A 22,138-nucleotide genomic window follows, 5' to 3' on the forward strand; every position below is an offset into this window, starting at 1 on the left:
ATGACCATGGGGGCACTCGAGTAAACCGGTTCAGCTGTTCCCGAGCTGTGGAAGCAGTGCCTGGGCCTGCCTGGAGCGCAGCGCGGCACAAGCTTGCTGAACGAGTGAGTGGGGAAGGCCCAGGAGCCCAGCTGCGGTGGCTGAATAACGGCCCCCAGCAAGGTCCACATTCTAGTACTCAGAACCTGTGGATGTTACCTTGCATGGTAAAAGGGACTTCGCGACGCGATAAAGTTAAGGATCTTGAGATGGAGACATTATTCCAGATTATCAGTGCAGGTCTAACGTAATCACAAGTATCCTTGGAAGAGGCAGGCAGGAGGGTCGGTCAGAGGGGACGTGATGATGGAGGCAGACCAGAGTGATGTGGCCACGAGCCAAGGCAGGCAGGCAGCCGCTACAAGCTGGGAGAGGCCAGAAATGGACTCCCCAGCATCTCTAGAGGGGTCAGTCCTGCGCCGTGAGATTGCTGTTGAACTTCTGGCCTCCAGACTGTTAAGCACGATGTGGGTGGTTTGAAGTCACTAAGTCTGTGGCCGTTCTGTTAGAGCAGCCACGCGAGAACTCATACAGCAGCTTCACACTCTCGGGGGACTGAGTGAGAAGCAGCGGAAGCCGGTCCCCTCACAAAGGGATTCTCAGAGGAAGGGCCACTGTGCCTCTCTGGGGGACCCAGCTCAATGGGCTTAGAAAGGGAGATAGCCCCAGTTTCAGGGGTGGAGGGACCCCTGTTCCCTTGCATCTCCAAGCAGAGGGCCTCCGGGGGAGGACACGTAGAGTCTCCTACCACAGACAGCCTGAGCGTGGCCTGGAGAACAGGAACTGGGACGTGCTGGTGCCCAGAGCAGGGCCACCTGTTTCCAGAGATCAGACGGGATGGGGCGCCATGGGCCAACTCCATGCGGGAGGCAGACGGGAACAGTGTCAGGGTGGCAGAACTGCCCAGCCAAGGTGCCAAGAGCAGCTGCCGCACAGGCCCACAGACTCTTTCTGGGGAAGTGAGGTCCTCACACCACACCGTTTGTACAGAGCAGGCCTTTTCTAGACTGGCAGAGGAGACCTCAGTCTCTAGAGATAGGAAGGCCTAGCTTTTGATGTTGGCAGTTTTTCACTGCCCCTGTGTCCTCAGGCTCATCCCGTAATCTCTCAAAGCCTCCGTTTGCTCATCTGTAAAATGGGGGTAGTGAAAGTAGTAATAATTATAAGTAGGTCACACTTATTGAGCACTTACTACATGCTAGGTCTATCTGAAGCACATTCTAGGAACTATTTTACTGAGATTCCATGGAAGGCCAATCCTCGGGGTGAGTCCTAGTATTGTCCCTATTTTAAAGATAATAGGACTTAACTCAGGGTGTTGAGTTGGGAGAATTCAATGAGTTAAATTTGTAAAGCTCTTACAGGCGTGTGGTCGGGTACGCATTAAAAGACATCTCTCCCTCCACCCCACCCCCCACTTCCCCACTAACAGCTGGCTTCCCTCAGATTCTTCTAGTCTTCTTGTGAGGAGTTTGAAACCCTCCGAAGTTGCGACATAAGGACTATGAGTTGCCCAATGTCTTACAGCCTTGGTCCGCTTCTCCGTGTCCAGCTCAGTACTGGGCTGCACTTTTGGTAAAGTGTACGTGGCTCATGAAACTCTTTCTCAGATGTGCCTTTTTACCCCTCAACTGACCCATGAAACCCAAGGGCTCTCCTGAATGACAAAGGCAGTGATCAGATTTGTTTTTCCTTCTGAGCCTAGCGAATGGCTTTTCAGTGTGTCTGTCCCAAGCGGCCGGGACGTACCAACCGCGGGGCTGTGACGGAGCTAGAGCCGGATGGAAGGTGGCTGGCGTTCCAACGACAAACACGGCCCTCCCCTGGGAGCCCAGCCCAGCCACCTCTCAGGAATGCCTGCCTTCCCAGCGATGCTTGGCTTTGAGTCAACAGTAGCAGAGCCCTGCCTTGGAGGTAACACTGGGTGCACCGTTGACTGGAGTAAATGTAATGGGCTGGTAACTGTCTGAGTGTCGAAGAATGTTGGCTTCTTACAAGAATCCCTGCATTCGCCAGTCTCTTCTGAATGGGCCCCAGATGGAGCCCCACTGGCTCCGTCCCCCAGAATCAGCAGGGCAGGCTTCGCCCTCTCAGACTGGGCTACACTCGAGCATCTGTCTCCCCAGGGTTCTGGGCGAAATGCTTTCCAACCTGAATTCTCATCGGTTGACAAGCCATGCACTGTCGTCCTTGATGGAGGATTGTGAGAAAAGCCACCGCCTCATTAAGGGCCCAGGTTAACTGAGGGTGATTGATTTTCCATAGCTCTGAGAAAGCTTACAATCCTTTGTATAAACACTCGTTTGACAGTGAAAACAGTTTCTCCTTCTTCTGTTGAGGGCAGCAGACAGAGTAAATATTGACAAATGGACAGGTTTACTTTCCTAAGAAGCCTGAGGCAGGTAAATGGGGCAGGAGAGAAATGCTTTGGTTGAGTCATTACCAACAGAGGGAAAACCATTCATTGGACACCATCTTTGATGTGGTCTTTGGTGTGACCAGAGTTTTCTGAGGCTGAGGCTGTAAGTGGGAACTCTGTAAGGCAGGGGGACGGGGCAGCCAGATCATCTGGGCCTGGACACCCCCCCCCCCCCGGGGATTCTGACGTGGGAGGCCTGGGGTGGAGCCCTGTCATCCCTCCGCGTATTTACAAAGCTCCCCAGAGGCTTTGATGTCAGCCAGAGCAGTGAGCCTCTCTTAAGAGAAAAATGTTTGTGCTTAGCATGACCCTTGATCCCCAGCCAGCCCCCAAGTGTAGGCAATGCAAAGATACTACCTTTTAAAATGTGAAGTTTGCACATTACCGGGAAGAAAGCCCTATCAGGTACGAAGACCGAGGCCCAAGTTGACTTCCATAGACCCTCAGAATAAAATCCAAATCCTGCCAGGCCCTCCTGCCCCTTGAATGATCCCGCCTTGCTTTGCTCTCTGGCTGGGGCACTTCAGGCTCACTGTCCTGACAGCTCCCTTCTCTGTGTCCCTCCACACACATAGTTCTCTCCCCCCTCAACTCTCTCCATCCTGCTCCCCACCAGGCCTTCTCCGAACCCCACGCCGAGGGGCGCCCTGTCACTCTCTCTGCTCACACTCTGTTCCTTGCCTTATTGATCTGCATGCCTGGCTTTCTGTGTATCGTTTGTCTTCCCCGTCACACAGTAGGTTCACGGGAGCGGGCACGCTGTTTGATTCCAGCACCGAGGGATCCTCAGAGCCCTGCTGAGTTCCTGGCCCACGGTCCCCAGTCCCCGCTGAATGTGGGTTTATCTGGTGACTGAAAAAACCCATGCAGAGCTGTATGAACATGCCATGTGATCTCAGAGGAGCCCTGGGAACTACAGCTGATGTTTCACGCTGGAAACTGCTTTTCTAAGAAAGACCCATGGAAGGTCTGAAGACTGAGGCAGCATTCTTTCCTCCCTTCCTCCCTTCCCTTCCTTCCCTATCTTCCCTAACTTCCCTTCCTTCCCTAAATTTACTTCCTTCCCTTCCTTCCTTAATAAATGGCCCTTGAAGGCTCCTGCTATCTCCTTCTCCCATTCCTTGGGGCCTGCTCTTTCCTGCTTCTCTCTAGGCTCCACTCACCTCCCCTTGCTCATGCTGAGCTCCCTGTGCCTTTTTCAGGGGAAATCAGGCTGTGGGGAAAACGTCCCTCAGACCTCTTTCCTTTCTCTCCTTCATTCTGCCTATTCCTTCTCTATGCTATAGTCCTTCAGAGGGTAGGATGTTTTATGCTCAGGATACGTCCTGGAAGGAGTTGAAACCAAAGGCAGGTTCCCATTTCCCCAACCACCAGCCTTCTGGATAATCTCCCCAGGGGACTAGGGAGTCCAGGCCAGCAGGAGCCACTGTGGACGATGTCCCCTCCACACACCCTCACCACTGAGTCCCACAGAAGAAAGATGAAATCAGGTTCACCTTCAAGGTCATCTGAGTCAGATTTTGGCCTCTCTTCTCAACGCAACACCCCCCCACACATACACACACACAAGTGCATTTGCTCACACACACTCTTCATCGGACAAAAAACAATTCATGGGAAAAAAAGGAGAGAGTTTATTCTATTGTTAGATTGAAAATATAAGCCGAGCGGCATTAACACTTTAAGGAAATGGCTTTTAATCGCTGAATTAGGTTAGCACAGCAGCGTGGGGTGGCAGGAAAGACAGGAAGACAAGGGGTTTGGCATCAAACTTATTTTATGTCCTGCCTCTGTTTGCTAGACTTTGGTAAATCACTTAAGCTTTGATGTTCAGTGAGATACTCTCAAAACTTGGAATAATTCCTATTTTTTCAGGAATTAATGATATTCTCAAAGTGAACGTTTCTGGTACAGAATAAGAAATTGGGATAGGTAACAGTGATGAGTGCGTGCTATGTTCCAGGAATGTTCCTAAAAGCTTTGCCTTTATTAACATTTAATTCTCACAACAGCCCTGTGGGCGTTAGTCCCACTTTACAGAGGTGGAAATGGACGTGCAGAGAGGTGGAGGAACGTGCCAGCAAGCAGGGATCCAGGACTCTTGCACAGAGGCTGGACCTTAGCTGGGTTTCCATGCGGCCACTCTGTCAGGGAAGACCGCACTCTGTACGCACTCCGCCCTGTTCTTTCCTTGCATGGACATGAGGGAAGAGATGGAAGCAGTATCACTTTAAATCTTTCAGCAGGAAACTGGCAGGTGAAAGTGGAAAGGTCTGTCCCAGGATTGCAAAAATAAGTTGAGCCTGTGATGTCTTTTAAAGTATTTTGCCACGAGAGAAGTAGAAAATGTTTGAATTATAAGGGATGTCCTTGGATGCGTAAGTTACCGTTGCCCCTCTGCCAAAGGCCAACAGAAATGCCCTCTGTTGGCATTTGGCCTGTGATGGGAGCTCCTACCCGTGTGGGGCAGCCCAGTGTATTTGTGCTTCCTTATCCTTTAGACAGGACGCTGCTGTTGGTCACTGGCGCCCTCTGCACCTGTGGGCTTCACCTGAAAGGTGCCTTTCTCATCAGCAAATGCCGGAAGTTCAGACTTACACGAGTCAGCATTTCCAAACATTTATAGCTCTAGATATTTCCGTTTGTGCTCACTTTACTAGGTATTTGCTGCCAGTGCCTAGGTCCAGAGATGACATTTTGATTGGGCAAAACAGCTGGCCTCAGCCCATGTTTCCTGTCTTAGCCTAGTGTTTCCATTGCTCAGTTGCTAACTGTGGCAGTGTGGAGTGTTTGGGCATCCAGATGACACCTCAAAGGAAGAATGTCTGCTTTCCCTTCCTGCCCCCAGGCTCTGAAGTCACTGACACCTCTGACACTATGCCTCATCCTTTATAACTCTAACCTAAGTCCTTTGGACTCCAAAAGGTTGGTGTTTGATTATTTCATTCATTGCCCCATCCATCATCCATCCATCCACCCATCCATCATCCACCCATCTTTCCTTCCATCCATCCATCCATCATCCACCCACCCAACCATCCATCCACCCATCATCCACCCATCCATCATCCACCCATCTTTCCTTCCATCCGTCCATCCGTCATCCACCCACCCAACCATCCATCCACCCATCATCCACCCATCCATCATCCACCCATCTTTCCTTCCATCCATCCATCCATCCACCCATCATCCAGCCATCCATCATCCACCCATCTTTCCTTCCATCCATCCACCCATCCTTCCATCCATCCATCCATTCTTCCATCCATCCATCATCCATTCATCATACACCCATCATAAGCACTTATTGAGCACCTATTGTGAGCCAATCCAATCCTGGTGAGTCAGCAGTGACTCAGACACTCAGCTCAGGTCTCTGAGAGGTCACCATGTAATATTGGCCATCTCTGAATTGAACTTGCTCGTACATCATGTCCATACCTCCCAGATTTCACATACTCCCCATCTGCACAGATTCCGCCACATTCACATAAAACTTGTAGGATCATTTGCTTAATATTTCTCTTTAACCTAATCTAAAGAAACTTATTTAAATATAAATAAGGAAATAAATTTAAATAATTTATTTTGAATAAATGTATTTTGAAAGAAGCTTGATATCACTGGTAACATATGCATTTGATCTTTGCGTATTTTCATAAAGACTAGAGTAAGTACCCAGAATGTACACTGTGCACTACCTAAAACCATCCCAGGAGCCACCAGTGGTCACTACAGCACCCCGAGGAACTGAATGATTTCATGTTTCTCCTGCAAAGCCACTCTGAAAGAATTATGACACCAATTTGCAGAGGCAAACCCTCAAGTAAGGTGATTCTAAGAACAAACACTGGTAAGAGTTAGATCGCAGCCTGAAACACAGATCTCCTGGCTCCAGGTCCAGCAATCCAGGAGTTGAGGCCCATCAGAAGACTGCGAAATTAATTGTATCGGTTGCAGCCAACATTTAAAAAAATTAAATAGAAAATTAAAAGAGAGTAGAGACTATCTTAAAGTATATCACCCTAAGTGAGGTTTAGCATGGCTTTGTGAAGCTTGATCGTGGTATGAAATGTGTATCTTTACTGTGGGGGTTGCGGTCAGATATACCGCTCTGCTGCGTCATGCTATTTAAAAATGAGACTACCTTGTTGGTACTACTGTGGGTAAAGACCGCTGCATTACCAAACCCCAGGGGCTGCCATTCGCATCATCATCAAAGCTGCCCCACTGCCTGCTTTTATAAAGAAAGTTTCATTGGAGCACAGCAATGCCCATTCATTTCCGTTTTGTCTATGGCTGCTTTCCCATTACATAAAAATGCATGATGTCCTGTATTTTATCAAACTACCCTAGCTGTAACAGCAAAGCTGAGTAGTTGTGACAGAGGTCAAATGGCTCAGCAAGCCAAATTATTTATTATTTGGGCAGAAAATGTCTGCCCTTCCCTGGTCTGTGTGAATGGCACTCTCTGGAATTATGCAGTGCCCAGACTGTGCAGCTGTATGTGGCGGTACTACAGCCAGCCAGTGGCCTCTTGGCAGCTGTACTTCCTTCCAACTTCTGATTCTTCCATTGCATTTCGGTGTTTGCTTCTCTTCAGGGCTCTGAACCAAGGTTGTGTGAACAGAGAGAGCTGAGCTTTCCCTCGTAGGAGCTTTCCTGCTAATCTCTCCCAGAACTGCCCTTTATCCCTGCTCCTGGCTGCCCCCATCACCACTGCTACTCTTCCCAAGCCTCGGGCCCCCTAGGATATATGAATGGAGGCCTTTGGACTCTTTCTGTAATAAACCCTGAGTGACACCCTTAAAAAGAGGAGTGGGGTTTGGGAATAATGTGAAAAACTGTGAAATTCTCCCAGTGTGAGGGGCCCAGCCCAGTTTTGGACAGTGAATCATGGCCTTGGCCAAGATGTTCTCATTACAATCTCCGCTGACCTCCTTGGAGGAGTGAAAGCTGTTGCCTGCAAAAATAGGCAGCTTCTCAGCCCCCTCTGCCTCCATGGCCCTGCCCCCCTCCCTGGTGGTCTGATTCTGCACACTCCCTCTATCGCTCTGTCCGTCTTCTTCCTGAGCCACTGTTCCTGTCAATTACCGGAGACATGGGCCCAATCTGAAGCTTACCTATATACAAGAACTAGAATGATGGAAATTTAAAAAGTGGCTACATGGTCCACCGAGAACTCTGATGTGATGGCAGTTAGTCCCTCCACGTTACCATGGGATGAAATTAATCAGCTTTCGTTGTTTTCCTCTTCTGGCTTTATCATCATTGTCCTTGACATCATCGTCACCCTCAACATGGTGTGGTCTTCATAACTAACACTTATGGAGCGCTCACTGTGGACCAGCCACTGGGGTAAGCTCTCTGCACATCTTACCTTATTTAAATATCAGAACCCTGTGGGGTAGATATTATCCTTATTTTAGAGAGGTGGAAACTGAGGCATTGAAAAGTTGAGTCACATAGTAATATCAGACCAGCCCTTGACCACAAATCTGTTTGACTTTTATGCCTTGCTTTTTTTTTTTTTTTTTTTTTTTTTTTTGGTCTACTGCTGTTTTTTCTTGTGCCTAGAATGTGTCTGACACATAGTACGTACTCGATAAACATTTGTGGCATGAATGAACGTATGGAACCAAAGTTGGCGCTCTTGACCATTTGCTGGTGGGTCTCAAATTTGGCTCACCATTAGAATTGTTTCCAGAGCTTTTCTGAACACAAAGGCTACAGGCCCCTCTGGAGATTCTGAGATGAGGCCCAGGAATCTGATTTTTAATACATTTCTCACCAGATTCTGAGGAAGCCAGCTCAGCCCCAAGCTGCAGACAAAATTTGGCATCTGCCGCTGCCACGCTATATTGCCTCATGACAAATCCGCAATTTTTTAATACTTCTGCAGAACAAATAAAACCACAGTTTATGTTTCACAATTCATGTGGCTGATCTCATGTCCTTCTGACAGACCTTTCACATTTCAGAATGTTCCAAATTGCTTTCTTTTCTGGGCTATCAGGACATAACATTGAATCTTGCGAGACCATTAGTCCTTCCCAATGGAGCCCCGCAAAGTCATACCTACTTCTTATTCTCAGCCCAGGGAACTTTCTACTAAAGAAAGCAGCCTCCCTTATTCATTCTAGAGGAGAAAAGATCAGGGGGTAATTCAAGTGTTCTTAAATACGAGTGACTCTTAAGGAAGGGGAACTTGAATTATTCTAGTTACCCCTAGGGTAAACCTAAGACAGGGGCAGTCTTAAGTCTTGTTTTGTCAAGAGAGTTCCAATTTACTTCTATTGTCCTGGTATAATTATTAATAGCGCCCCTATTTAGTCTCAAACATAAATCTGGGTTTGGACAGTAAATAATACGCTCATTCTACCTAAGACCAGAAAGAAAAGAACTATAAGAAGATAAGTTTCTGTTCATTACAAGGAAAGAATCTCAGAGACGTGAAAAATAAAACCCCCAAGTCCCCCAAAATATGCAATCAGGCTGCCAATTTAAGGAGTGAGCTTCCTGTTACTGGAGGTGTTCAAACAGAAGGCTCATGGCCGTTTGCTGAGCATGACGGAAAGGAAGTCAAGCATCAGTGGAGGACCTTGAAGGTCCCTTCTGACTAAATGTCAGAGGACAGCAGGATGTGTGCTGTCTGAGCTGTTACAGGAGCACGTGTCACGCCCACATCCACATGGAAAGAAGCTGGCAACAGCAGAGGCTGTCCCTCTTGGGTAGAAGGCCATCCCATGGTCAGCAAACACAAGATGTTTTCCCAGTACTAGAATTGGAGAAGGCTCAAGGTATTTAGGATTTGGCTCTTAACATCACACCCAAGTTCCAATGGCCTCTGCTGAACAAGCTGGGCCAATCCTCAGGATGTGAGGACACTAGAGGGGGTTTCTTTTCTAGGAGCCAGAGCCACATCTGCTCCCATCCATCTCTGTGGAAAGTGTGGAAAGGTTAGGCCACCACTCTACTCCCCACCCCTTCCACCCCCAGGTCACTGGGCAAATGTCCAGTTGACTGACCTTTGGTGGAGTCTGACCCCGGCTCACGCTGAGTATCTCAGAGTTGTGCAGAGTGTTAGGGAGTCCCCGGCATTCTTCAGGGGAATTATCACTTTCAGCCCTGCCTTACTTCCTGTTCCCTTACACAGCCAGAAACTAAGGCACTGGCCTCTGTGAGTTTCCCCAAGATCACGCAGAGCATTGGCCGTGGGCCGGGGATTCAAACTCAAGATACCTGGGGGCAATGGGGTGGGGGGAAGGCTGACCTAATTGCGACACATCTTTCCAGGTGGATCCAGAGAGGCAGAAGCAAACTGCAAATCCCCAGGCTGGGACACTGATTCTCTTCCTTCTCCTTTCCAAAGTCAGTTTATCTTTAATTAGATTGGGAGAAAAATGAAGAACCCGCTGGTAGCAGGAAGAAGCGAGAGTCTTCTAGGGCCGGGCATCGCACGAGATTGATATTCAGTTAGGGCACATTTCCATTACTTTTCCATGGCTGAACATATGGCAGATCCTTGGGAATCCGCATGCCTGAAGTCAAGGTTCTCTCATGTTCCATAACGCTGTTGCTGGCAGGGCTGTTGTCACAGTGGTTGGCTGTGCCCCAGATCTCATATGAGGTGCATCTGTCCCACAAATCTTCATCCCAGTCTTGCTCGCAAGGAGGGCACTGCCATGTGCTCTTAGAGTAATCTTGTCCAAAGTTCCTGGTTTGGTTGACAACATGCTGCTCAATACAACTTATGTCATGGCTTAAGATAGGATGGCTGGTTTCTGCCAAGGAACCTGGTGGCGACAACTGAAGGAACAAGTCTGCGACATCAGGATGATGCATAAGTTTCAGCCATGTTTAGAACACCGGAGCTGAGCATAAGCACTCCCCACAGCCATCTTGGCCCCGCATCGGCCCCTCAGCAGGGCTCACTTCCGGCCCCCAATGTAGGGATGGGGCTCCTACTTCCGGTGACAGATGGTTTCCTCCCCGGCTTCCTGGGCCCTCCATCCTCGGGGTGGGACATTTTTTGCTGTTGTAGAATAGAAACTTCTAGTCCCCTTGGCTGCACCACGTTGGGAAAGAAAGTGACACGGCGTCAGAATGCAGGTTCAGTTTTCGGACCAGAGTTGAAATGATGATCTGATTCTGCCTGTTCATCACACACACCACTGTTCTCACTCCTCAGAGTGGAATTTGAGTGGCAGAAGAGAGAACAAACCACAGACTTGGAGTCTCAGGTACCTCCGAGTGTAGGGAAGTCTTTTACTATTGTCTTAGCAGGTGACAGAATTAGGTTATTTTCTTCCACTGTAGATGACACTTTGTATTTTCAATATTTTATTGCTTTCTACTGATTAAAGGATTTTACGCTCATTGTAGGAAATTGGAAACTACAAAACATTATAAAGAAGCAAAAACAAAACCAAAAACAACCTTGCATATAATCCCGCGATTCAGAGTCGATCACGACTAATAACTTCACAAATAAATTTTCCCTTTCCAATGACATTTTTTCTTCACGCAAATTGTGCTCTTAATGACTAAAAACTTGTTCATCTATATGCCACCTTTCTTCTGAACAGCGCAAAGAACTTACCTTTCTAACTCCATTTACTTCTTTTCAACCTATACGCTACTGTTCTGTATTTTAATTATCTCTAAAAATAGATGTTAAGCCTCATGAGATGTTATTATTTTTCCTTTAGATTCACTTAGTCATGAATGTAAATATTCACTTAGATTTACTCACATTTTTATTACTTTTGTGGCTTTTCAATTTTCCTGCATCTTTAACTTTCCTTATGGGATCATTCCTCTGTCTGAATAATACACTTCAGAGTATTTTTAGTAGTGCAAGTCTGTTGGTCCAAACGCTTAGTTTAGGTGTGAAATGGTTTTATGGATGATCTCCCAATGTTGAGAATTCTTGGCTGACCATTATTTTCTTTCAGTTCCAGTTGAGATTGTCCAGTTCCTTCCAGGTTATCATCACCCACCGTGCTCTGGTTTTCATCATTGCTATCAAGGAGTTGGCTGCTCGTCTAACTGTTGATTATTTGGAGGTAATCTTTTTTTTTTTTTCCAATTGTATTTCTGACCTTTTGTTATGATGTCTCTAGATTTCTTTTTTAAAATCATATATTGAGTTTGTTTGAGCTTCTTGAATCTGTGTGTTAGTATTTCATCATTTTGGAAAGTTCTCAGCCATAAGTTCTCCAAATATTGCGTCCGTCTTGTTCCATTCTTTTTCCCCTTGTGGGACTTCAATTAAGCATGTGTTTGGCCTTCTAACTATGTTTTCTCTCTCATAGCCTCTTATCTGTGCTTTTCACCTTTTTTTCTTTGTAATCAGTTCTGTATTGCAACCCTTACCACCGCTCCTCTCATGTCTGCCCTACCTGCTTTGCTTGTGGTTTATATGGTTTCCAAGAGGCAAGTGCCATGCCAGTCCCTCTCATGCTCTTTGCCTACTTGTTTGGTGAGAGTTTGGGTCTATGATTGGGTTAAAAAACTGGTTCTCCTTTAGAGACAGGGAAGAAGAGCAAAGTCACAGTGACTAGGTATCTCTTAAAAGCACGCAACAGGAGGAGGGATCCTGGCTTATTTTCTGGTTAGAATGACTATAGATGACAGGCAGATTTTAGCTTACATGCCAATCAGTTGATTAGTTGTGGCAACTGAAACATGGCTGACAAAGACTCAGAGACTATATCCAGACTCAGTGGGAAGGAATGCTCTAATAGATTCGTGGTACCTGCCAGGGGCTTGGATGGGAGATGTAATGGCGCTCATGCCATATATTTGCGATCTGTGACTCAGCCCTTGCATCTCTTAGCAATACAAAAGTTTGGGGTGGAGACATGGTCTTCACGTATGCTTTCAGGTAGACGTGGTATTTGTGATGGTACTAATTTGTTGTTGACGTTCAAAATGTTGTCCACACCGATGTCTCCATTTCATTATCTCTTATTCATACTTTTATCCACCTCATCTTGACTTTTTCTCTCAGAATTTGCCCAAAACATTTTTCCTAAGACCTCCAGCACACTTCACATTGCTCAATCCAATGGACATGTCTCAGTCCTCATTTGATTTGACCTCCTACCAATAATCACAGTCTTCAGTACTTGTTCTTCTTGCCCTTGGGTGACCATTGAACCTTTCTAAGCCTTGATTCACTAATCTGTAAAATGGGGGTAAAAATAATCTATCTCCTACGATCACTGTGAGCATTAGATAAAATCATACTTATAAAACATTTAGCAGAGTACCTGGCACGTGGGTAAGCGCTCAGCAACTGTTAGCTAGTGTTAGTAATATAAATTCTGACTCCTTTTTTGAAATACTCTGGATCTTTCCAGGCAAATATTAAAAAACTCAATCCATAGTGGTTAAAATAATGAAGGGACTTATCAGTGCATTGAACTGAGAAGCTTATAGATGGTAGGCTGGGATTTAGACAATGTTTGCAGCCCTGGCATTAAACGTCATTACCTGTCATTTCTTCTCTACCTTCTGTGGGGTCTTCTCCGTTACAAGTCTACAGTTCCTCATGAATAATAAGTTCCCAGAGACTATAGCCATCTAACAGGGCTGGCATCCACAGACATTCTCTTAAAAAAGCAGTTGGACCTCTCTCCCAGAAGCCCTCAGTACTTCCTCCTGAATGACATCCACTTAAAATGGATTTTATGCCCTGAACCAGATTCTGGTCAGAGAGACATGGGATGGGGGGTTGCCCATAGCTAATCAGGGTCCACTCCTGGGCTGGGGGTACAGCTAGTGGGTGTGAGTGAGATGAATACTCAGATACAAATTTATTTTTAATGTTATCAGAAGGAAGGGAAAATGGATATTTGGTGGCCCAAAGCAGCAAACATTATGGTTTACAGATGACGACACCTTCAGTGTCCTTCCAAATCCTGATGTACATTTCTTTGGTCACACTGACTCTTCTGTATATAAATATCCCCTTATCCATCTTTCTCTTCCCATTAGTGAGTGAGTTCCTTGAAAGTAGGGTCCATGCCTTATGGATCTTTAGGTCCCCCGCCCCTAATACCGACATCGGCATTCAGCAAATGAGCATCGAATACATCAATAAACACATAATTGAATGAGGAATGTTTCCTTCTTGCTTCATGGAAAAATCTATTCCCCTAGCAGCGGGAACAGAATCCCAGCTAGAGACTAGAAGTCAATCTGTCTCTATAAATTCCAATCCCAATGCCCAGGATTTCCACCCAACAGATGCTTTTTGCATTGTGAAACACCCAGGCATGTGGACTGCCTGAATTCACGTGTTTGCTCCATCCTTCATCACTCCATTTCCTGGGAAGAAGCAAGAGTCAGTGGGGGCCCTGAGCTAGCTGCACATGTTTTCCGTTTCATGTTTCAGCCAATAAATGAGAGGCTCTCTCACGGGCCACTTAACATGTATTACAGACGTTTCCTCGGACAAATGGTCTCTTCTCCTTCCTCTGGGAACCCAAACCCTGACTGATCTGCAGACCTGATAGGGACGGGGAGCTGGGCTTAGAACACCCAGTGGCTGAACCTAGAGCATCTTGTATCTAACTATGTGACTGGGAGGTGAGCAGCCCAACCTCACATAATCACATCCCCATACAGAGCACCGGTGGGTCTGCCGTGGGCCGGATAAGGCTGCACGGAGCTAACAGCTGGATGACCGCACCCATGGAAGGATGCTGGTACTAGCTGGGGCTGGGGCATTGGGACGTTGCTTTTCTTACTCTTCCTTTCATTTTACTTTAAAGGTTTTAGCTCTTTCTGAAAATGAACAGGGGCCATTTGAGCCATGATGGAAGGGAGAATTGTCTCTGGGGCTGTTTCATCTTCCAGACTCATCGTTACCAGTCAAAGTAATATGAAATTAAAACAGAGGCTTGGCTGTCTGCAGCAAGGAGCAGAAATCTAAGACTATAATACATAAAACACAACCTTTTACAGAAATAAAAATCTGCACGAAGCCACAGAGCTCAGAAATAGCATTCGGTTCTTCTGCGAAGCTACCACTTTTTTTTTTTTTCCTGCCAGATCAAACCCCAGAGAGAACTGACCGCACGCTTGCTACTGTCCCTCCAAATGGAAAAAGAAGGGAGCGTAAAATGAGGAAAGTGAGCCCAATATTCTAAGACTGGAAAATAGCAAGGTGTAGAAAATGTGGGGGGTTGGCCTAGAAAGGGAGAACTCAGAGGAAGAACAAGGTCAAAATGACAGTGGCATCAGGCTCGCCTGGCAGCGTGGCTTATTTCAGGAGGGGCTCGCTTCCAGCCTTCGCAACTGGCCACATTTTGCCCTGGAAATCTCTTCACTTCATTCTAAAAGAGAACCGGTTCTCCCCATTCACCTGTAAGTGAAGATTATGCTGAAGAAATACATGATGTCGTTCGTGTGCATTAAAGAGATAGATAAATAAATAAATAAATAAAATCGAATCTGTAAAAGAGAAGTTTGCAGTAACTTCTACATGGCTGTTTTCTAAAAATCTCTTCTCTCCCACCGACCAATCTCCAACACTTTGCTGTAAGCAGCAAAGTTGCAAATGTTATGGGATGCTTCTGCATACCGCCCAAGCCCCCAGTGTTTACAAAAGCGAACTGGGAGTGTCCAAGAACAGTGTGTCTGTCTGGTAGAATCGCAGCATTTCCATTTTCGCCTAACTCTGGAGCCACAGGTTAGGGATGTTGCAGGATCCCTAAGGCTGCGTCACGTTGGAGCTCACGTCTCATGACTTACGAACCGTTTTGGAAAGAAAGATTGAGTTTCTAGCGCTTATGAAACTTGGGGTGGGGTTGGGCTTTGGAGATCTTGTCTAGAAATGGTTCGGTGCTTATTGAACGAACTGATCAATCAGAGCATATGTTAAGGGTTTGATGGACCAACAAATGTAAATCCCTCAGCAGAGCGCTTGGCAGACTATAGGAATTCAGTAACTATTAGCTCCTATTTTTATAATACAATTATGACTCCATTGACTAAAAATGCATGTGGTCCTTAAGCAATCTCATTTAACAGATGCTATTCTTTTTTTTTTTTTTTTCTGTTTTGTAGCTTGTCTTTGGTCTCTGACTTGTCTAATAGTCGAGTCTTTCATCTGATTGCCCAGATTGGCAATAGTGATAATACTAGTTGCAATTTTTATGATTATTATTCTAGGTAGAGAGATAAATATTATGAGCGCTAGAGGGTGAAATTAGGCGTGGTCATTCATAAAAGAAAAATTAAAATATGTGAAAAAAATCATCTTCTCTGGTAATCAATGAAATGCAGATTAAAACGTGAGGACTCCAAATGGTAATTTTTCATGTTCTCAAGCGCTACCAGGAGGAGCAGAATTTGGCATAATTGATTTTGGGAAAGCAATGTGACAATATAAATGAGAGCCATAAATATGCATCTATTCACTGATCCACATTTAAGAATTTATCTGGAACCTCCAGGAAGAAAATGGAATGTAGGCAAAGAGTTAGATACAAAATGTCAATTACCATGTGTCTCTGTCAGGAAACAGCATGCTCAACCTGAGTCATTGGAAGACGGTTTAATACAAAGAGTGAAACAAACAAAAAGACGACAACTTACAAAGTTTGGACAGCGTGTGGAGAGATGACAAGGCACAGAGCAGGACTGTGGGGCCAGCCACGAAAATTCGTGGATGCCCGCTGGTGGCCAAGAAAAAAAGCAGGGAGTGAGGAGCTTCCAGAACCTGGAGGGAGATGCTGCTTGGAGGGGGCCTCCGTGTGACCAACCAGGGGAACAAATGGCCCATCCTCACTCTCCTCCCAGCTGTTGGTCTCTAGCTGGCACCTCCCATTCTAAGTCCGAGCGAAGCCAAAGTCAAAAGAGCTCTTTGACAAAGTCCATATGGGCCCGGGGTGAACAGTGGCTCTGCAGAGACAAAAGAAAAATATCCAGCACACTTTGTTATTTTTAAGAGCAAAAATGGAAGCTGGTACAAATGCCCAGCAATTAGGAAATGAGTCAATAAAGTGGTACATTTTGCAGCGGGATGTTACACAAGCCATTCAAATAATGCTTTTGAAGAAGCAACAACATAAGGAAATGTTTTCAATATAAAGTCAACAGAAGAAAAGTAGGGTAGAAAATTATATTTGACTCCAAATGTGAGAAAAAAAATATATACGACCCATTGGAAAAAAGCTAGAGAGAACAAGCCCAAACTTAAACTATGGCTATTTCTGATTTGGAGCGTGATGGATTTTCTTCTTCCTTTTTTCCCCCCCAGTTATCTGAATTTCCCAAATTTTACATAAGTATATACTACTTATAATCAGAAAAAACATTATTCAAAATAACTGGCCTTTTGCTGTCTGCAGCTCCCACTCTAGTGGGAGAGAAAGATTCGTTTCTAATGAATTACAGCAGAACGCAGGGAAGGAACAGAGGAATAGCACATTGATTTCAGCTGACAGGCAGAATCCAGAAAACTTCCTGGAGTAGGTGGCATTGAAACTGAGCCTCGAGAAATGAGAAATAGTTCGATTGGTTGAGAACTGACAGCGCAGAAGCCAGGTGAGAGGACAATGAAAAACAAAGATCGAGAACTCTGGACGGTGTAAATACCCAGAGCACAACGGGAGATGGATGATTCTAGAGCAATATGCTGGCAAATCAGAGGAACTTTTACGGTGTACAGATTTCTGTGTCCCTCTCCAGACATACAGTATTGGCTTCTCTGCTGGGGAGCCCAAGACAGAGATTTTGAAAATGCTTCCAAGGTCATCGTAAGGCATGACCAGGGTTTAGGAACATCAGTGGGCAACGTGTATAAGAGAGTCTAGTGTGCCTGTGAAGTGGCTGCCAGCACCGGTCTCTAGCTGTGTCCCTCTCCTGGGGAGAAAGGGACCCAGGCCATTTTTGAAATGTGACCCTGCCCCGTGACTGCAGTGAGTGGGCTAGGGCGGGCCTGAATCCTTGGGGCCGAGGTGAAGCTCTAAACTGGGCCGTTGGCAGCTTCCGTCTGCTCCATGAGCTGGAAGAGCAAAGGGAACAGAAGCACAGAAACAGAAGGAAGCTGATATAAAAAGTAGAGAAGGAAAGGGAAACAGAGGATCCTGCCACCTTCCCGTCCCTGCTTCCAGTACTTTCTGAGGTCCCACTGGATCCCTGCTCCGGAGTTTCCTGAGACCTCCTTTGTCCTTATAAGAGAGCCGAGTTTTCAGGGCTGGCCTGGCTGGAACTGGCCTCCATTATCTGCAGAGATAGGCAGGGCAAGCTTTATCTTCAGACACAGCAACATTGCCTGTTGCCAAGCCCCAGCTGGCGTCTAGGGAACGCGGCTCTGCCGCTCTCAAACCAGCTAGTACAGCCTTTCTCGAACTGGTTTTCGCAGGACAGTAGGCTCTGTGAAATTAATGGGTGTCGCAGCACAGACCCACACACACATGAAAGAGCCATCCTTGGTCAAGTAAGTTGGGACATCTCTGGACTAGCAAAGTGAAACTGGCTTCTCAAAACAGAAAACACCTCGAACTTTAAGTTCATGTTATATGTCAGTTATACCTTGATAAAACTATACGGAAAAAAACCAAAAACCTTTCAGACTTACATGATAAGCACATCACCAGCAAAGGAAGAAAAAGGTTTCTCTCCTCGGGACTTCTCAGAGCCTTTAGAAGCCCTGTGTATCGTGACTCTCTGGCGGGGATGAGAGAATGCAGCGTTGCTCATAGTTATTTAACCCTTTTTTTGCTTTTTTTTTTCTTCCAAAAACACGTTTCAGAGCTGGTTCGCGGCCTGTAAGAGCTAACTCATTCATTCATCTGTTTCGTCTTTCCATAAACACTTATTCGAGTGGCAAAAATAAGAACTATTTCTGGAAATGGCATATTGTCTCATAAGGAGGACACACTAGCTTCCTGCGAATGATGTGTGTCCATGTACATTTGTGTCCGTGTCTGCGCGTGTGCGCACGTGTGTGCATGTGTCCGTGTGTGTGCACATGCTTATGTGTGCGGGGCTGCATGTGAGGAAGGGAATCAAGAGAGGAGAGCAAGGCAGAAAGGAGGAGCGATCCTTGGCTCCAGTGCCGAGGCTCCCACTTCCAGACGCCCAGTGACAAAGCCATCATCTCCATCTCCAGATAGAATGACATTATGTTGCGTAGGCTCAGGCTGTCGCTCTGATTAATCGGACTGCCGTTAAAAGAAACCTCCAGATCGTCGATCCCCCCAGTCCGTCAGATGATATGTGTGCCACAGCAGAATGTGCTTACACCCCAACCAATTCTTATTTTGTGAAACCAGCCTCTTTCTGTAATCATCTTCCATTTTTTCTCTTAACAGGCCTCCATCAAAAGACATTTCCCATATTAATGAGGATAATGCTTTTGTGGGGAAAAGAAAGTGGAGTGAACATTTGAGGGCATCCCTTCCCAGCCGCGGTGGCCGGAGCATTACAAACACTCACTCTTACTTGAATCTCCCGGCGACCCGGTAAGGCAGGCGACCCCTTTCTTCTTTTTCAGATGAGAAAGTTCTATGAAAGTGAGAACTCGAGGTCTTGTGCAGTCCTTTGGTGCCTGGCCTATCATTGGGCCTCTGTAGCATATTTTTGGAGTAAATGAATAAACGGAGGAGGAAACTGAACCTAGGAGTTGGCTCAGGATCGCCCAGCTGGTCAGTGTCTAAAGCCACGTTTGAGCTCAGGTCTGTCTGATTCCAAGGCCCAACAGGCTTCTGCCTCATCTTCGACCTGAACAGCATGCCTTCATGCACATCATTTGATTGAATTCTACCACCTGTGGGGGGGGGGGGGGGAGCCATGCACTACCGTTCTCATTTCCTAAATGAGGGCACTGGGGCTCAGGAGAATCAAGAGACGTGTCTAGAATCACCCTATCCTAGGGCTCCTGATTCCCATCCCAGTGCTCTTCCAGCTGCATCAGACGTATTTTGAAAGCAGCTGGAGATTTCCCTCAAAGTGAGTGGGCCTGAGCTGATGTCCCCACGGCAGACACCTCGCCACCCTCCCCTTCGATTCTATTCGTCAGCCCCTATTGTCTCACGTAATGTTCACACTAGTGGGGTGTCTCCCTGCACCCTCCGTCTGGAGCAGCCCGCCCCGGACTGGCACTGGGGAAGTCTCCTCAAGGGAGATAGATTGCTCGGCCCCGGCCTCGGCTCCTCCGTTTCACCCTTGTTCTCCATCAGGACCCTTTGCCCCCTGCTGTCTCCAAGTTACAAAGCCCCTTGCTCCCGAAACGCAGGCAGTTCTGTCGAGAACACACTCTGTTTTCTCACAAAAAATGTCCTTTAGAAGAGGATTGCTCCCTCGGTCTCCACCACGAACACAGATGCACACATTTCTCCAGAATCTTCTTCGCTGCAATTTGCCACCCCGCTTGAGGGGGGCCTGAGGTCCCCCTTCCTTGGGATGGGGAGGGCCAGGCCCAGGCTGGAAGTTCTCGAGCCCATTGGCTGCTTCGTGGGGCAGAGATGGGCTACTTTTTACTTTTATCCTTTTCTGTTTTCATTTTTCAACTTTGCTCCAAACTCATAATGTTTCTTTCGGCTTCCGTCCTCATGATGCCAACACTACCAGTGAAAAATGGATAATGACCTCAGAAAATCCCAGGGTCGTGCATTTCTAGACACAAAGCCAAAGAACTGGTCTGACTCAGATTTTGTTTCCCTCCATCAAGTGGAATAGTTTAGGCATTTTGGGAAGACAGGTTCTGGGGGCTGCTAGAAGTGGTTAGAAAAAGATTCTGTGTATATTAATTAATCTCTCCCCCCACTCTCTTGCTTTAGGCTCTGGACATCTCTCCCCTGGACAATTGTGATAGGAGGTACTTAGGGACTGAACTGTGTCTCCCCTGAATTCACATGTTGATGTTCCGACCACAGAATGTGACGTATTTAGAGATAAGGCCTTTAAAGAGGTCATTAAAATGAGGTGACATGGGTGGCCCTAATCCAATAAGGTGACCTTATAAGGAGAGGAGATTAGGACACAGACAAAGAGGAAAGACCGTGTAAGGACACCGGGAGAAGTCAGCCGTCCACAAGCCCAGGGGAGAGGCTTCAGGGGAAACTAACCCGCTGACACCTCGATCTCGGACTTCTAGCTTCAGACCTGTGAGAAAATCGCTGTTATCCGAGCCCCCAGGCTGGTGCTTTGTCCTGGCAGCCCCAGCACACCGACGTGGGTCTTGGGAGTGAGAAGGACGCGCTGCTGTGATTAACACGGACTTCGGAAGTGGCTTTGGAACCGGGGATGGGTAGAGGCTGGAAGAGTTTCGAGGTTCATGTTAGAAATAGCCTAGATTGCCTCGAGGGGACAGCGGACAATCTACCAAATGGATACAGAGGTTAATGATGATAAGAATAAATTCCAGGGCGTGGGGAAGAAGTAACTTGGGGATCACTCTAAAGTTCCAGGCCTTGTGCTAGGTACCTTACATATAATAGCTCATTTGTGCTTCATAATAATCCTACAAAGTGGTGATATGTATGTATTACACATCTATATAAACACTGATGTTTATAGGAATATGTACGTATGGGGCACTTGGGTGGCTCAGTCGGTTGAGCATCTGACTCTTGGTTTCAGCTCAGGTCATGATCTCACGGGTCATGAGATCGAGCCCCACATCTGGCTCCCTGCTCAGCAGGGAGTCTGCTTAAAGATTCTCTCCCTCTGTCCCTCCCCCACTCTCTCTCTCTCAAATAAATAAAATAAATCTTCTAGAAAATGAATAAATATTTATATAAAGTTTGATTTATATAAAAGTATATTAATTAATATCCCCATATTATAGCCAACAACAAGAAGCAACAAAACCAGTAAACATGTTATGAAGCTCTCTCTATACCAGACACTGTTTAAGAGTTTGGTATTCTTTGCCTTGATTTCTACATACCACTGAATGGTAGAAGATAAGGCCACATCGTAGTTAAGAGCACAAGTCCTGGAGCCAGATACCTGGGTTCATATCACAGTTCTGATACTTCGTTGCTGTGTGGCCTTGGGTGAGTTCCTTACCCTCTCTGAGTATCCGGTTCCTCATCTATAAAATAAGGATAATGGCAATGATATTAACACTTCCTACTCCATAGGGTTATTGAGATGGTTAAAATAGTTAATACAGAGGAAGTAGAGGTACCCAGGCTAGAGCCTGGCCAAATATGTGTTGACGATTATGATCCCTACTTTAAATATGAGAAAATTGAGGCTCAGAGAAATGAATTTGTTCTCTCTGAGCTTGTTCTATGAAAGCTATTTTTAAAATTGTATTTCGTATGCTCTTTACATAAAATCTTTGTTAATTCATCATTTTCTACAAAATAAAGTCCAGATTCCTTAGAATCTTTCCAGCCTCAGACCCTGCTGCTCTCCCGGTGCCCCTGTGCTGTAAGCGCCCTAACACGGGTCCCTCGTAACATGGCACGTGCTTTCCTAACTCTGGCTTCGTACCAAGTCTTCTGCCACCTGAAGTGCTCTCCTCTCAGCCCCATGGCCAGTGCCTGGTCCTTCTGGTTCTGAATCAATTGTCATTCATTCGTTCATTCATTCATACAGTTACATGAGTGTCTGCTTTGGATAAGGCACTTTTCTAGGCCCTTGGGTACAGCAGTGAATAGAAACATTCAGTGTCTTCCAAACACACACACCCATGGGGAGACA

General features: G+C 46.4%; 1 long non-coding RNA gene across 1 annotated transcript; it reads left to right on the forward strand.

Annotated features, from left to right (window-relative positions):
* The first annotated feature begins 7,375 nt into the window (after nt 1–7,375).
* Nucleotides 7,376–21,194, forward strand: LOC130544475 (uncharacterized). Its single transcript, XR_008960762.1, has 4 exons — nt 7,376–7,819; nt 11,419–11,529; nt 18,796–18,945; nt 20,263–21,194. It is a non-coding gene; the product is annotated as an uncharacterized LOC130544475 (long non-coding RNA).
* The last annotated feature ends 944 nt before the right edge of the window (nt 21,195–22,138 follow it).

The sequence above is a fragment of the Ursus arctos genome, unplaced genomic scaffold (genome assembly GCF_023065955.2).
Source record: "Ursus arctos isolate Adak ecotype North America unplaced genomic scaffold, UrsArc2.0 scaffold_21, whole genome shotgun sequence".
Taxonomy (NCBI): Eukaryota; Metazoa; Chordata; class Mammalia; order Carnivora; family Ursidae; genus Ursus; species Ursus arctos.